We start from the raw sequence: 14,374 nt of genomic DNA, 5'->3' as shown, positions 1-14,374 counted from the left end.
ACTATTGCTACACATGTTGAAACTAAAACTGTGTCGCTGAGTGAATTACTTTATGCTCATATTTCTACACCTAGTGAACATGAAAATGTTGAAACTGATGAAATCTTTGCATCACCTATTACACCTCGTCCTCCAAATATATATTTACTGCCTTATGTACCTGAATGTTATGTTATGGATGGTGAAGTAGCTAAGTGTTTTCTTGCTTGTGAAAATGGAGATGATGTGAAGAGATTACTATGCAAACTAAAAGAAAAATTTATGATGGAGAAAATGAAACATGATCCTAAATTTTCTACTTCTCATATATTCGTAACTCATAAGGACTATGAATTTGCTATAGACCCTAAACTAATTCCTACAGTAGACTGTGATCCTTTCCTTGGCTATGAAAATTAAATTGTGGTTGAACACCTTATGAAACTTAATGATATTGCTGACTTCTTTACCAATTATGAAAAGATATGCTACTATTATATCGTTAAGATTTTTCATTTCTCGCTGAAAGGCGGGCCAAGGAATGGTTCCTTTCTCTTGCACCTGGTTGTATGCGTAGTCCCGAGGATATGATTTATAACTTCTTTGAAAAATATTTTCCCGCTCACAAGAAACAAGCTGCTTTATAGGAAATATTTAACTTTGTGCAAATTAAATAAGAGAATCTCCCTCAAGCTTGGGGGAGGCTTCTCTGCTTACTTAGAGCTTTGCCTAATTGTCCTCTTGTGAATAATGAAATTCTTGATATCTTTCATAATGGACTAATAGATGCTTCTAGGGATTTTCTAGATAGTTGTGCGGGATGTGTTTTCAGGTAAAGAACCGTTGTCCAAGCAGAAGAGTTATTAAATAATATATTGCAAAATGTCGATGATTGGACACTTCATGAACCACCACCGGAACCTATTCAAAAGAAGAGAGGCATTCTATTCCTCAGGCCTGAAGATATGCAAGAAGCAAAAAGATCTAGCAAAGATAAAGGTATTAAAATTGAGGATGTGAAGAAATTACCACCGATTGAAAAATACATGGACTTGATACTCCAACACAGGTAGTAGAGGTAAACTCTCTGTGTCCCATTATTGAAAATTATAGACCTTATGCTAAGACTCCTGATCAATGCATGGACTAATTTGATAATTACATTGTTAAACAAGAACACTTCAATAACTATGTTAAGGATCAATAGAAAAATAATGCCATGATGATAGACCGCTTAAGTGACTTGATGTTTAGAATTACTAATGATGTCAAAGGTCTATGTAAACATGCCACTATGGTTCACATCCAACTAGATTTAGTAGCTAAGTCGCAAAATGATTTGCTTGCTGAAATGAATAATAATATTAATGATCATGATGTTAGAGTAATGACTAGAGGAGGTAGAATGAGTCACGAACCCCTTTACCTTGAAGGTCACCCTAAAAGAATAGAACAAGATCCTCACAGAATACATGTTGATACACCTAGTCCCACTAACAAGAAAAATAAAATAAAAATGATAGGGCTTTCCATGCACCTAGTGAACCTGATATTGAGCAACCTAATGAGAATCACAATGATGTTTGTATTTCTGATGTTGAGACACAATCTGGTAGTGAACATGATGTTCATGTGGAAGGTTCAATAGGTAGTAATAAGGAACCTAATAATGATGTGGAGATAGAACCTGTTGAGGGTCTCGATAACCCACCTCCTAAAAATAAACGTTATGATATGAGAGACTTTGTTGCTAGAAACATGGAAGGGAAAGAGAACCATGGGTACAAAAACCCATGCCATTTCCTCAAAAGCCTTCTAAAAGTAGGGACGATGAAGATTTTGAACCCTTTGTTGAAATGATTAGACGTGTCTTTTTGCGCACTCGCTTGCGTGATATATTGAAAATTCCTCTCAATGCTCAGAATATGAAGGATATTATTACCAATAAAATAAAAATACCCAAAATATTTGCATGGCATGTTTACGTAATTGAAACTGCAGATGGCATGAGAAACCTACTAATAGCAACTAGACATAGCATACTACAAATCACTCCATTGCAAACATTTAAAAAAGGCATAGTTTTCTTAATTCGGGCTTCGCAAAATGGAACTTTATGAAAACAGATTATATATTTTATGATGATAGCACTTTTCGAGAAACATATGAACATGATAGAGATTATTTATATGGAAACTAGAGTCATGGCATCAAAGTAGACATCACATTGAGCAATCCCAAAAAGGAATCACATGCAAAAGACCTACGGATTAGTTGCAATCATCCACCAAGATTGAATAAAATAATAGTTTAGACGTATTAATGAAGCACTTGCAACAAAGACTTGAGCATTTAGATGCAACCTATTATGAATGCAAATGCCACAATCATGTAGAGCACATCAACCACAACATTTTTATATAAAGTTCATTTAAATCAGAGGTCGGTTATTTAGTTAGGAAATAAATCATTTTAACATGACATTCACGCAAATCAATGCAAACAATAGGTTTAACCATGTTTATCATGCATGAAAGTAGGATATTGTGAATCTAAACTAATTTGTAAGCATTTAATATATATATAGTATTGTAAACGGACGCACGGTTATTTAAATATGAGGGATGCAAATTAATGGGTTTTTAAAATTATGAAATTCACTCGTTAATTAGCAAAATTTGTAGAGAGTAAAAAAATGAACTCGGCCGAATCTAAAACACGCCATGAGTGCAGGATAGCTATATATCACACTGAGCGTCACATAACAGAGAGAGGGGCTGGCTTGCTCATCCATGGGCCATTTGTTGGGGAACGTCGCACGAGAAACAAAAAATCTCTTACGCTCACGAAGATCAATCTATGGATATCAACAACTACAAGAGGGGGAGTGCATCTACATACCCTTGTGCATCACTAAGCAGAAGCATTGATAATTGCAGTTGACGTAGTCAAACGTCTTCATGATCCAATCATGATCCGTCCCTAGATCCAATCACGAACATCCTGATCAAGTGTCGAATGGACGACACCTCCGTGTTCAGCACACTTTGTCACAGCCCGAGACCGACGCTCCTCAAGATTCCCCTTTTATTCTGTTGTCACCGTATGATCTATTTGTTTGCCGCATTTATCATCGCATCATCCGCATTGTATCGGCACTTTATTGCCGTCAGTTTTCAAAACTTGCATCCGTAATTAGTTGTGGTTCTCTCTGTGTTCGTCGTTGACCGTTTCGGGACTAACCACGCACACACGCGCCCGCGGCATCATTAAAATATTGTTTTTAAAGTTGTGTGAAAAACATTCTCGGATTGGGTTGAGACTTGGCGTGCGGTTTTGTTTTAATATAGGTAGGCCTCCTGCCAAGTTTCGTCGCGATCGGAGGTTGTCTGATGCCTGGACCGTTATAGGTATAACGGCACTATACCCGGTTAAATCGTCGGATATTTTTGGTATTTTAAAATCTTGCCACGAGCCTCAAACCCATCTCTCATCTCAGCCCAACCTATTCTACACGGCCACTAACCCACCTAGCACCCCTTGAAATCGGGACCGTCGGATCGCAATCCAACACTCCAAGATCAGACTGAAATTCCCTATCCCTAGCCCTCTCGCCATATATTGTTGGGAAACCCTAAATTTTAGGAGAAAATCGGCTATTTGCCACTTTCAATACCGGGCTTCGCAAATTTGCCACTTTCAAGATCGACTTTGTACAAATGCCATTCAACTTGTGTACACTTTGATTATCATGCCATTTTTTATTTTTATATTGTTTTTATTTTTATTTTCCATTATTTGGCAACTGAAAGGACCAAAGTACCCTGGTACTATCTATATTTATTTGGGATCAGATCAGGCACTTGAAGTGGACGACTGCCATCCTTGAATATCTTGCTTGCGACATTCCTGACGGTCGCCATCAGGCCGTTGGTGCTGATACGCCTCACTACTAGGGCACTTATCTAGCATGTCAATGGGCGAGCTGCTCCAACACGGGGCAGGGAAGTGTGAGCTGGGTTGTCGAGCACAGGGGAGGCCGAGCGCGCAGGTGTGGGCGAGCACCGGCGGCGAGGTGCGGGGGCTCGCGCAGGCATCTGCGAGGCGAGCTGAACTGCGCCGGTGCGTGCAGACGTGGAAGAGCAGCAGTGGCGGCCTGAAATGGCTCAGGCAGGCATCACCAAGGCGAGGCCAAACTGCGTCGGGGGGGGGGGGGACTCGTTGCTCATACATGTGTGGGCAAGCTAGGACTAAGAGCTGCGGTGACTCGTGTAAACATCCGCAACGTACGACGGCGAGCAGCCGTGATGGCAAGAACGAGCTAGTTTCAGGGCAATCAGATGCAACCTATCCATAAACGCATCAGATTAGTTAGATTAGTTAGATTGCATTAAGGGTACTTTGGTCCTTTCAAGTGTCAAATAATGAAAAAGAAAAGGAAAAGCAATGAAAAAAAAGGAAAAATGGCATAGTAATCAAAATTTACACGAGCTGGGTGGCATTTTTACAAAGCCAATCTTGAAAGTGGTAATTTTACTAAGCCTCATGTTGAAAGTGGCAAATAACCGATTTTCTCAAATTTTAGGGATCTTGTCCCATCCATCCTTGCTGCGCGGCCGCCCTCTCCATTTCCTCCTCGTGTTCTGCACCACGCCAACCAGAGAGGATCCTCCCAGATCCCATCTGCCCAACCAGTGTCGGTCCCTCCCAGCCAACCACTGAGCTCCCATGTGCCGAGCCAACCCAATCGCGCAGCCGGATCCGTTCGTGGCTTCTGGAGCACCAGCAACAGCACAGCCTGCCCGAGCTGCTTCTCGAGCGTGCCTGTCGCCGTGCGCCCGCCAGAAGCAGCAGCCGCACCAGCGCGTCACCCTAGCCCCTCATTGGAGCTCGCCTCGTTGGAGCAGCCCGAGGCCACCGTTGGTGACTACCTGGGCCGACCTTTAGACTCGCGCTCTGCTCTCCTTCCTCCCATCTCTCTCCTTCATATCATCCCTCTCTCTGTCTTGGGGCATCGGCATCGCAGGAGCGCCCAAGCCAGTGCCTCTCCTTCATCTCCATCGACTTCCCCTGCAGCCACAACCGCCGGATGCGTCGCCTCCGACCATCCCCATAGACCGCGCATGCAGCTTCGGCGACCAGCAGTTGGGCACCACCTCGCCGAAGCACCTGCAGGTCCATGGCCATGCCCTGCTCCTCTCTTCTCCTTCCTCCCATAGTTCGTCTCTCCCTCAACATCAGGTCTGTCCTGTTTTCTTCAGGTAAACACAGAGATGTCTTGCTGCCATGGGGATGAGCTCCTCAAATGGCGCCGCCAGGCCCTGCCATCGCCGGGAACGGGATGCCCGCCCTGGATCCAGCCTCCCCAAGGTCTGTCGTGACCTTCCCTGGCCTCTGCGCCCACTATTGTTGCCGGAGCAGTGCCAAGGCTGCAAGTCTCTGTCCCCGATGTGAGCATTCCTCGTTCTGAAACTATTGTTTCTTAGATCCATTCTGGCACATGAGTTAATTAGTGGAGCCACTGTTTTCCTCCATGATCGCATAGCCAGCTGAGCTGGATAGCACCAATTGGTTCCATTCGATGTGTGTGGGGTTTGAATCCCACACACCCCTATTTTCATTTTTGTTATGCTATTGGTTTAGGTTGGCTTCTTAGCAGATTCATGTTGAGCAAATCCCATATTTTGTGAGTGGGTTTGTAGCCCAACTGGTCAGTGAGAAGCACTAGCACTAGGAGGTCTTTGGTTCAAATCCCACAGGTCTCCATTCAAGCTCATGTATATTCTTTTCCCGTGCTGCGATTTTTTTATTTTTAAGGCATGCACTATAGCAGTTTTTGTCACTGTTTTAAAATGCCTTTAGCTAAATAACCGTGCGTCGGATCGTGAAAAGTTAGATATGTAAAACGTGTAGAATTTTGCGTATAATAATTTTTCCAACTTTCATGTATATTTAGAACTTTTGGTTATGCATTTTGCATTGGTTTGCGTGTCGATGGGTTAAAACGGTTTAATTCGTACCTAGTGATCCGTAGCTCCGTTGGAGATGAACCATATATGTAAATGGACTAGAACGACGATATATGTAAATGGACTAAAACGACGAGTAGAATCATTTGAACCACTTTGTTTTTTCATTTAACAAACATAAAATGTGATTAGGACAGATCTGAACAGATTGCAAAGTTAACGTGCGGGGCCGTTTCGGGAATGCTATATGTCGTTTCTGGCCATATTTAAAATGCCTAGATAGGTAGTTTAATTATGCTTCATCCGTTACCATGTTTAACAACATTTAATATTTCCGTGTTAATAAACGGAAGTGAGCTAAATAATTAAATATGGAGTTTCGTCAATATGCAACTCGTTGCATATTGAGCTTCATTTAATGTGTAGTATTTGCGTGATGTGAATTTCCATGTCATATCTTGCACATTTGAAATGGGCATGCATCATATTAGGGTGTGCATCATGTCGTACATTTTTCGTGGTGAATATCATGTGTTGATTCTTGTTTCTGGTTTGCTTCGCCTCGATAGGGTTCCGCAAGCGTGTCGGAATGTGAGGATCCGTTCGACTACGTCGGTTCGTGTGCTTCATGGATTCGTTCTTCTTCCAAGCGGGAACTCAGGCAAGATGACCATTTTTCTAGATACCATTACTATCATTGCCATGCTAGTATTCGTTTCTATCGCTATGTATCGTTGCCTATCACATGTTACAATGTCTAGATCGTGAATGACGCGTATTGTCGTGCCCGTTTATTAGGAATCTTAAATAAAAAAGGGTTGCAATGTTACAAACATGGAGTTGGTTTTATTTCTTGACATAATAAAGGTGACATTGTTTCAGTTTGGCTGGCATGGGTCTTTTTGTGCGCTGCACATGCAACCAGCCCAATCGAAAGCAGTGCTTCAAATTGAATAAATTCGTTCTGGACAAGTGAATTGATAATCCTTTATCTACAGGTAAATTTTAGTACATGAATTATTTGTTGATTCCTTTTGCACTATCCCTCAGTTTGCCTACAGGTACTACTTGGCTATAGACCAATTATAAATTTAAATCTTTGACGAACATCTATACTGAATCTGTCCACATGATTGATTTTCCGTTAATCCGATGACTTTATTTTATCTTCCCTATTGACATGGACGTTGCACACATAGATAGAACACTTGTCATGGCCAGCTGATGCATGAAACAAAAATGATAAAATAGTAAGAGAGTGTAGGTTGAAGATCCTAACACGTGCACCTGGGTACATAAACAATTCAATTAGGGATTCAAATTTACATTATGTCGGAGAACAAGAAAGAAAACATACGTTACATTTAGAATACACATGGCCCGATAAAAGTAAAAAAAGAAGAAGGAAAAGGTAGCTAGGTAAGACAAATGATCATCCCGAGTACCACATTACATGCACGAGCCTTTTTGTTGGATGAAGAAACTTGGATTTTTTTTCTACACCTGAAGAAAGTGAAATATGCATAAAGTTAGTGAGAAAATAATTTTAAGCAATGTTGGTGAACGCCTACATAATTTCTAATCAAATGAAGGTAATAAAACTGAAACACACTCTCACACACACACAAAGTTAGAGAGCTTGCCTTCAAACTCACATATATAGTCATTGATCCAACAAAAGGAAATCATGATGTGCTTTGGCCACATAACAACGTTACTGACAAATAGGAACCAAAGTTGCGATCCAGCAAAGCATGGTGTGAACCACACATAGACGATAGCATAAAATTTAACTAACTAAATCCATTCACGCACTGAGAGATCTTGAAGTAGGAAGATGACATATTGCAGTGGATACATACTAACCTGGTTCGACAACCATTGCAATTCCCGAGTCAATCCACCTGAATCAGGCTCCAACACCATAGATGAGGTCTGTGGATTACAATGAACATGAACAAAGAGGAAATTGTGTTGTACAAGTTTACCAACATAAATACCATTAACAAGTGCTTGGCTCTATGTTTTTTCTATTCCCTCGTTTTGACCGCTGGGCTTATCCTTTAGTTCTGATGAGTAATTCAATTTTAAAAATCACTCTACAAGCAATCCAAATACGTGCACCAAATGAGAACTAAGTTAAAACAACTTTGCATCCATAGAAAGTGAGGTGTGGCGAAATACAGAGTGGACTTGAAAATTACAGGACAAATAAGAGTATATCTATGTATAAGAAGTACCTTCAAATAGAAGACGCTGATATGCACCGTCCTCATGTCGTTTATTTAGAATAGAAAAACTGAATAGAACAGGGTTACTCAAAGTCAACTATGCACTGTGTGAAAGAATATTGGACCCGAACAAAAACTCTCACACTGTAACAATTAGCACTATGAGCAATTGGAAGATGTTGTGTTTAAGCATATTAATCTCACGCAAGAAATCATTGAATATGAAAGCAGGGACTCACCTTGCAATGCAGTAGAATCAGCCAACCTATTGGAACCGAGGTCTGATTGACCAAGAAAGAGAACCTGCATTTATTTGACAGCACAAAGAACAATATCCATAAAAAACCTATAACTCGATGCAGAATTGCGGGAATTGTGGAGAGACCATTGGCACAAGAGGAAAGACGAATCAGCGACCAGAGTGAACTGTCCACCATGGTTATCGTATAAAATGTTTTGCGGGAGCGAGGAGGGGAATGTGGAAGGAAAGCAAAGATGATGGAGATTATATGGATGCGAGATTAAAGGAACAACGTGAATCGACAGCGTAACTGACCCGAACACATCGATTTCCATTAACTGGCCTCTTGTAACCGTGATTCAATTACTGAATCGACGGAATCGAATCGACAACGGACGGTCTGCTCCCCTGGGCCCTAAATCGAGACCCTTTCGGCTAGATCTGGAAGACCGAGCAACGACTTTCTCCACCAGCATCCTGCGCCTCCATTGATCCCCCTCGTGCAACTCGGGTGACTAGGCCCGGAACCTGCTCCTCCGGCCTATCCCCTTCACCAAACTGAATGGGCGCCTTGCCTCGATCCCGCACCTCCTCCGGTCGATCCAATCGACCTCCTCGCAGCGGGACTTGAGAGATGAATGCTCACGGTCACTCCTCTCTATCCCTCCCTAGTCGATGGATAGAGAACCGCACCACTCGACCTCATTCACCGAACAACATGCCTGGAATGGGTTGTCTTACGACCTAGTTAACCACAGGGGACTGTTTCGGCCCCTGGAGCAGCAGCCCACAAGACAGACGGGCTAAATAAAAAAGACCGCGCGGATCAGCTTCAGGAAGGACGTAATCCAACGGCTAAAACTCCTAATTAGCGAAATCAAACGGTCAAAAACGTCTAATCGCTGAAAGGGGAGGGATTAGGTGCAGTTTTACTGTCCTTAATATCAGCGTCTCAACATTGTCATATAAACCTTCAACCTGTTCACAACCTAGCAAACCACTGATTGGCTATGTTACCGCTTGCTTAACCATATGTTAGCGTTGCTAGTTGTAGGTGCAGTTGCTTCCATGTGATAACATGGGTTCCTTGTTATATCACCATATTAATGCTATTTAAATTAATGCACCTATATACTTGGTAAAAGGTGGAAGTCTTCGCCTTTCTAGCCTGGTGTTTTGTTCCACCTTTGCCCCCTTAGTTTCGGCTACCGGTGTTATATTCCATAATTGAGCGCTCCTAACACGATCGGGGTTGTTATGGGAACCCCCTTGATAATTCGTTTTAGACTAAGACTGGTCTGGCAAGGCCCAACTTTGATACTACATTTGCCTAATTAACTAATGAACCACATAGGGAGTAATTAACCCGAGGAAACTTTATCAACCCCCGGGCCAGTGCTCCTCATGAGTGGTGGTCCGGAACGGGTTGCCTGCGGGGCCACCGCGAGGAAACTCGAGGATTGGTTTTACTCGTAGCTAGTCCCATCCGGTCATGTTTTGAGAACGCGATACGCGGCTCCTATCGGGTTCGTCGACACGTCGGGCGGCCTTGCTAGATTAGTTTTACCTTTGACGAAATATCTTGTGCATCGGGATTCCGGTGAAGCATTGGGATTTCTCAGAGTTGAGATTTTCCACTAAGAAATCCGACGAAGTCACGAGTTTCATGATCAAGGCTTTCTATGCGGCTTGTGGTAATTTGTGATGGACTAGTTGGAGCACCCCTGCAGGGTTTAATCTTTCGGAAAGTCGTGCCCGCGGTTATGTGGCAACGTGGAAACTTTGTTTAACATCTGGTTCTAGATAACTTGAAGTAACTTAATAAATAACTTGCCAACTGTGTCGAGCTCCTTCTCCGATCGAGGACACGGTGGGGTATGTGTGACGTAATTAGGTGATCAGGACCATTCTTTTGATCATCAGTATTTCACGTCTGCTATGCATAGATATTCCCCCTCTTATTCTTGTACTCGTAAGTTAGCCACCTCATATAAATTCTTAGTCGCTTGCAGTAGCGTCACCACTTAACCTTACCTCACCTATTAAGCTTTGCTAGTCTTGATACCTTTGGAAATGAGATTGCTGAGTCCCTATGGCTCACAGATTGCTACAACGCCGGTTGCAGCTACATGTAAAGTGATATTAAGACGTGAGCGCGATGATTGTGCATTTGGAGTTTCTTCTTCTTGTTCTTCGATCTAGGATGGGTTCAAGGCCGGCATGCTGGGATAGCAAGGATGGACGTCGTTCTTTTATCGTTTGTTTTCGTCCGTAGTCGGACCCTGCTTTTCTTCATGATGTTTATGTACTGTACTGATGTGACTGATGTTGCTTGGGCGAGTGTAAGCCAATTCCATATACTCATATTTTCAGTACATGTACTTGTAACAATATCCATTCTTGCAAAATGACGAGATACACTTCTATCCCTATCGAGGCCCTCGTGCCAAAATAAGGATAGATTCGCATCTTGGGCGTTACAACTTGGTATCAGAGCAGTACCGACCTAGGAGCCCCCTTGATTGATCGAACTTGGCCGAGTTGTGTCTAGTGAAAAACTGATCTGAGTCTAGTTATATATCGGAGAGTAGGATTATTTTGTTTCTCCTCTTCTATGCTCTGGTGAGGAATCTTGACGTAATAATTTTATTCTACTCCTCTTCTCACTCAAATTTTTTTTAGGATCACGCGGATACTTTTGGTATCTATATGATGCCGATGTGATGGAGTTCTGTCTTGGTGCTCCTGTCTGACTTGATTTCTTCCGAGAAGTTGAGCTCGAGGGAATTCTCGAGCACATCGTTATCATTCAGATTTCTTAGTATCTCAGGATGAAGGATGTTCGAAATTGCTTCAATACTAGTAGTGGCGAGAGGAGTTCGGCTTCCTCGGTACTGGTGCAGATAGGTCCGGATATATTACCATACTTTGTAGCGTTGTGATTACGAGTGTCTGAGATAGATGAGGTTCCGAGATTCTGGTGATGTGTTGACGGATGTGATACACTTTACGGGTTAAATGCTAGGAGTTGTGTGCAATTTCTCTTTGTATCCGTGAACCAGATTTCATGACCAGAAATTTTGGGAGTTCTTAGGTGGGAATTCAAGTAGTCACTTATAGGACAATTTTCCAACAAATGCATGATGTGAGGTTGGGGTTCGACATCTAGTGGATTCGTTTGTTCACACTCGTTTTACAGCGGTTCGCGTTGTGTCATAAAGAGTCCTTGTAGCTTGCTATGACTCGGGGACGCTTCGTATGTCGTGTGCACTGCCTTGCACATGATGGCTACTGTAGGATAGATCATGTGCGAGCCTCATCCATGAAAATATCGGACGGAATCTCTCTCATAAATTTGTTCTGGCTAATTTGCTAGCCTCATCCTTTGTTTAGTTGGAGTATGGTAATTCGAGTTGCTTCGATCTTAAGTGGCGAATTCACATCTTTCCCAGAGGTCTTCTCATATTTCAATGAGAGTGCTAATTCTTTTGCTTAATAAATGGTCATATCAATTCTTTTCAGCCGATGCGCTTCTCTTCAAGTTATTCAATCTTCACCAATTTTGCAAGATAAATATCTCATTGCTTTCCGGAGCTTGTCTCATCTGTCCCAAGTTGTGTTTGTTTCCCCACCCTCCCACCCTTTTCTTCTCTGATTTAATCATGATCCAAGTGTCTTTATTTCATTGATGCTTCCGCAATCTTTTCTTCCGCGTCCTATCCAGTGTGTCATTGTGAAAATTCTCAGGAGTTGCTAGTTCATCATTCTTCATTCTAGTTTTTCTCTCCGGTGAATTCAATTCAAGCTCTCCATGTTCATCATATCATTTTCATCCTTTAAATTATTTTCCATGTTGGAATTCTCATCAAGTCTCTCTTGTTTATTCATCGATCTCTTTCTTCCTGGAGTGTTGAAGATATCTCAAAAGTTTTTTGTTTTCAATCCTTTTACTTATCTCGAGGCTCTCATCTATTCAAGTTTTCATTTATACCGGTGCAATCAATCCATATTACCAATTGTTTCAACGGTGGTTTCTTTTGAGTGGGCCCATAACCCACAGGTTCTTTCCTCGGACTATCCTGGCTAATCTTTTCCAGGGATCTTTAATTCTTTTCAATTATGAGGTAAGGATGGATTCCATCAGTCACATTCCTTCTTCAAGATCAATCTGAATTAATTTTCATCGTTGGCTCAATCTGTTCCTTTTCATCATTCTCGGGTACCTCAGTAATTTTTGATGGTGTTTCTCGTCATCATTCTCAGCTCGAAGTCCGAAGGAGTGTTTCTCTCGAGTCTTGTCCGTTCTTTTCAAGATTGTAATTTCAGCTTTGTGCTATCTTCTCAATTATTCCAATCATGAGTAATCATTTTCATATATATCCGGTGCAGTTCGGTGTTGTTATCATTTCTCGATCCTGCGAAGGCCATCATTTCTGAAGATTTCTTCGTTCTCAGCTTCAGCTTCATTCTCAAATTCTTCTCAATTGTTGTCTCTTCGTTCGTCTCTCAATTATTCCGGTGCCTGGTTCAAGTTTCTTCTATGTGGATCATGATCTCTTCGTTCTTAGGGATATTCATTCATTCATGGTTGTCTCATTCGTTTCAATTCTTACCGGTGGTTTTGTTCAAGACTTATTCAGTTTATGCTCTATCTATCTCTCTCTTCAATCTTTTCAAGGAGAATAAGTGGTATGCTAAATCCGTTGCTTGTCATCAATTTAACTTGGTGAAGGACGCGCATAACATAATTCTTATTCCTGTTTCATCAAGTGATTTCAATTCTTCTTCCAGAGTAGCTCATGATATCAAATCCTTATCCCAAGTGTTCTTATCTTTTCTTTTCCGGAGCTCCAACTTTTCTCAAGTATCTCTCCGTGAAGCTTCATCTAAGTCATGAAGGGCCTGAATCTTATCCTTTTAATTCTTCATATATTTGCATCATTCTTTTGTAGACGAAGGTTCGTCATGGTGGTTCTTCAAGATTTCATTCTTTATCAAGGTGTTCTTCAAGATTCTTGTTGGAGAGGCTCAAATATCCTGGGTTTTGCATTCCAAGTGCAATTCTCCCTCCTTTATCATTTGAGGTGGTGTTATAGCGTTCTTGTTAGTAGAGGAGTCTCGAAGAGAATTTGTTTCAAGAATGAGATATTTAAAAGCGCTAATTCTATGATCATGAGTTATTTTCAACCCGGGATTTCTTCCATTGAGCTATCTTGGTTTAGGTTTCACCTAAAGTTTTTCCTATGGATTGTTGCTATCGTGGTGCTTGTCATTAATCCAAGTTCTTAATGTATTCTCTTGGTGTAAGAAGTTTTGCCTTTCTTGTTGCTCTCAATGAATCCTTGTTTCTGTTAGTGGCTGCTTGTCACCTCATTATTTTGAGATGGTTGTTATAAGTCCACAACAAGCTTGTTCTTTCGTGTTGGGTTTCCAACAACTCCGTTCAATACTTCTTCCCAATGATCTAGCTTATTTTCTCTTGTTCCAGTGTTGTTGTGATGTTGCTCTCTTTCATTCATGATCTCGTCTTTTCAAGATCATATTCTTTCCTTGCTTATCAATTTTGTTGGTTTGTTGTGAATCTTGTCAAGATTTATCCATCTTATCGATTTTCTCCTCTTTTCCTACCGAAGTGCTGCCGAAATTTTGTGTGAATTCTTAATTGTTCTCATGTCATTCTCTATCTCTTTGCAACCTTCAAGATTCATTGGTTTCACACGTTTTTCAATGAAGCAACTCAGTTTTTACCTCTTGCTTTCTCTTTCTCTTCCCTTTTCATTCTTAGATCTCGGGGCGAGATCTCTTGTTAGTGTAGGAGAGTTGTGACAGCCCGAGACCGACGCTCCTAAAGATTCCCCTTTTATTCTGTTGCATCCGTGTGATCTATTTGTTTGCCGCATTCATCATCGCATCATCCACATTGTATTGGCACTTCGTTGCCGCCAGTTTTCAAA

General features: G+C 41.7%; 1 protein-coding gene and 1 long non-coding RNA gene across 3 annotated transcripts in view; both read left to right on the top strand.

Annotated features, from left to right (window-relative positions):
• Positions 1 to 4,625: 4,625 nt before the first annotated feature.
• LOC123448586 lies at positions 4,626 to 6,557 on the top strand. Its single transcript, XR_006631840.1, has 3 exons — positions 4,626 to 5,154; positions 5,241 to 5,429; positions 6,518 to 6,557. It is a non-coding gene; the product is annotated as an uncharacterized LOC123448586 (long non-coding RNA).
• Positions 6,558 to 6,615: 58 nt separating this feature from the next.
• Positions 6,616 to 14,374, top strand: part of LOC123448585 (serine/threonine-protein phosphatase 7 long form homolog) — a 69,848-nt gene continuing 62,089 nt past the window's right edge. For both annotated transcript variants that reach the window (XM_045125539.1, XM_045125538.1), the window contains exon 1: positions 6,616 to 6,946. The gene's annotated coding sequence lies outside the window, so the exon portion shown is untranslated. The remainder of the gene's footprint in view (positions 6,947 to 14,374) is intronic.

The sequence above is a fragment of the Hordeum vulgare genome, chromosome 4H (assembly GCF_904849725.1).
Source record: "Hordeum vulgare subsp. vulgare chromosome 4H, MorexV3_pseudomolecules_assembly, whole genome shotgun sequence".
In the NCBI taxonomy this organism is placed as follows: Eukaryota; Viridiplantae; Streptophyta; class Magnoliopsida; order Poales; family Poaceae; genus Hordeum; species Hordeum vulgare.
Note: the sequence above shows the minus strand (reverse complement) of the source record. Positions and strands in the feature narration are given on the sequence as shown.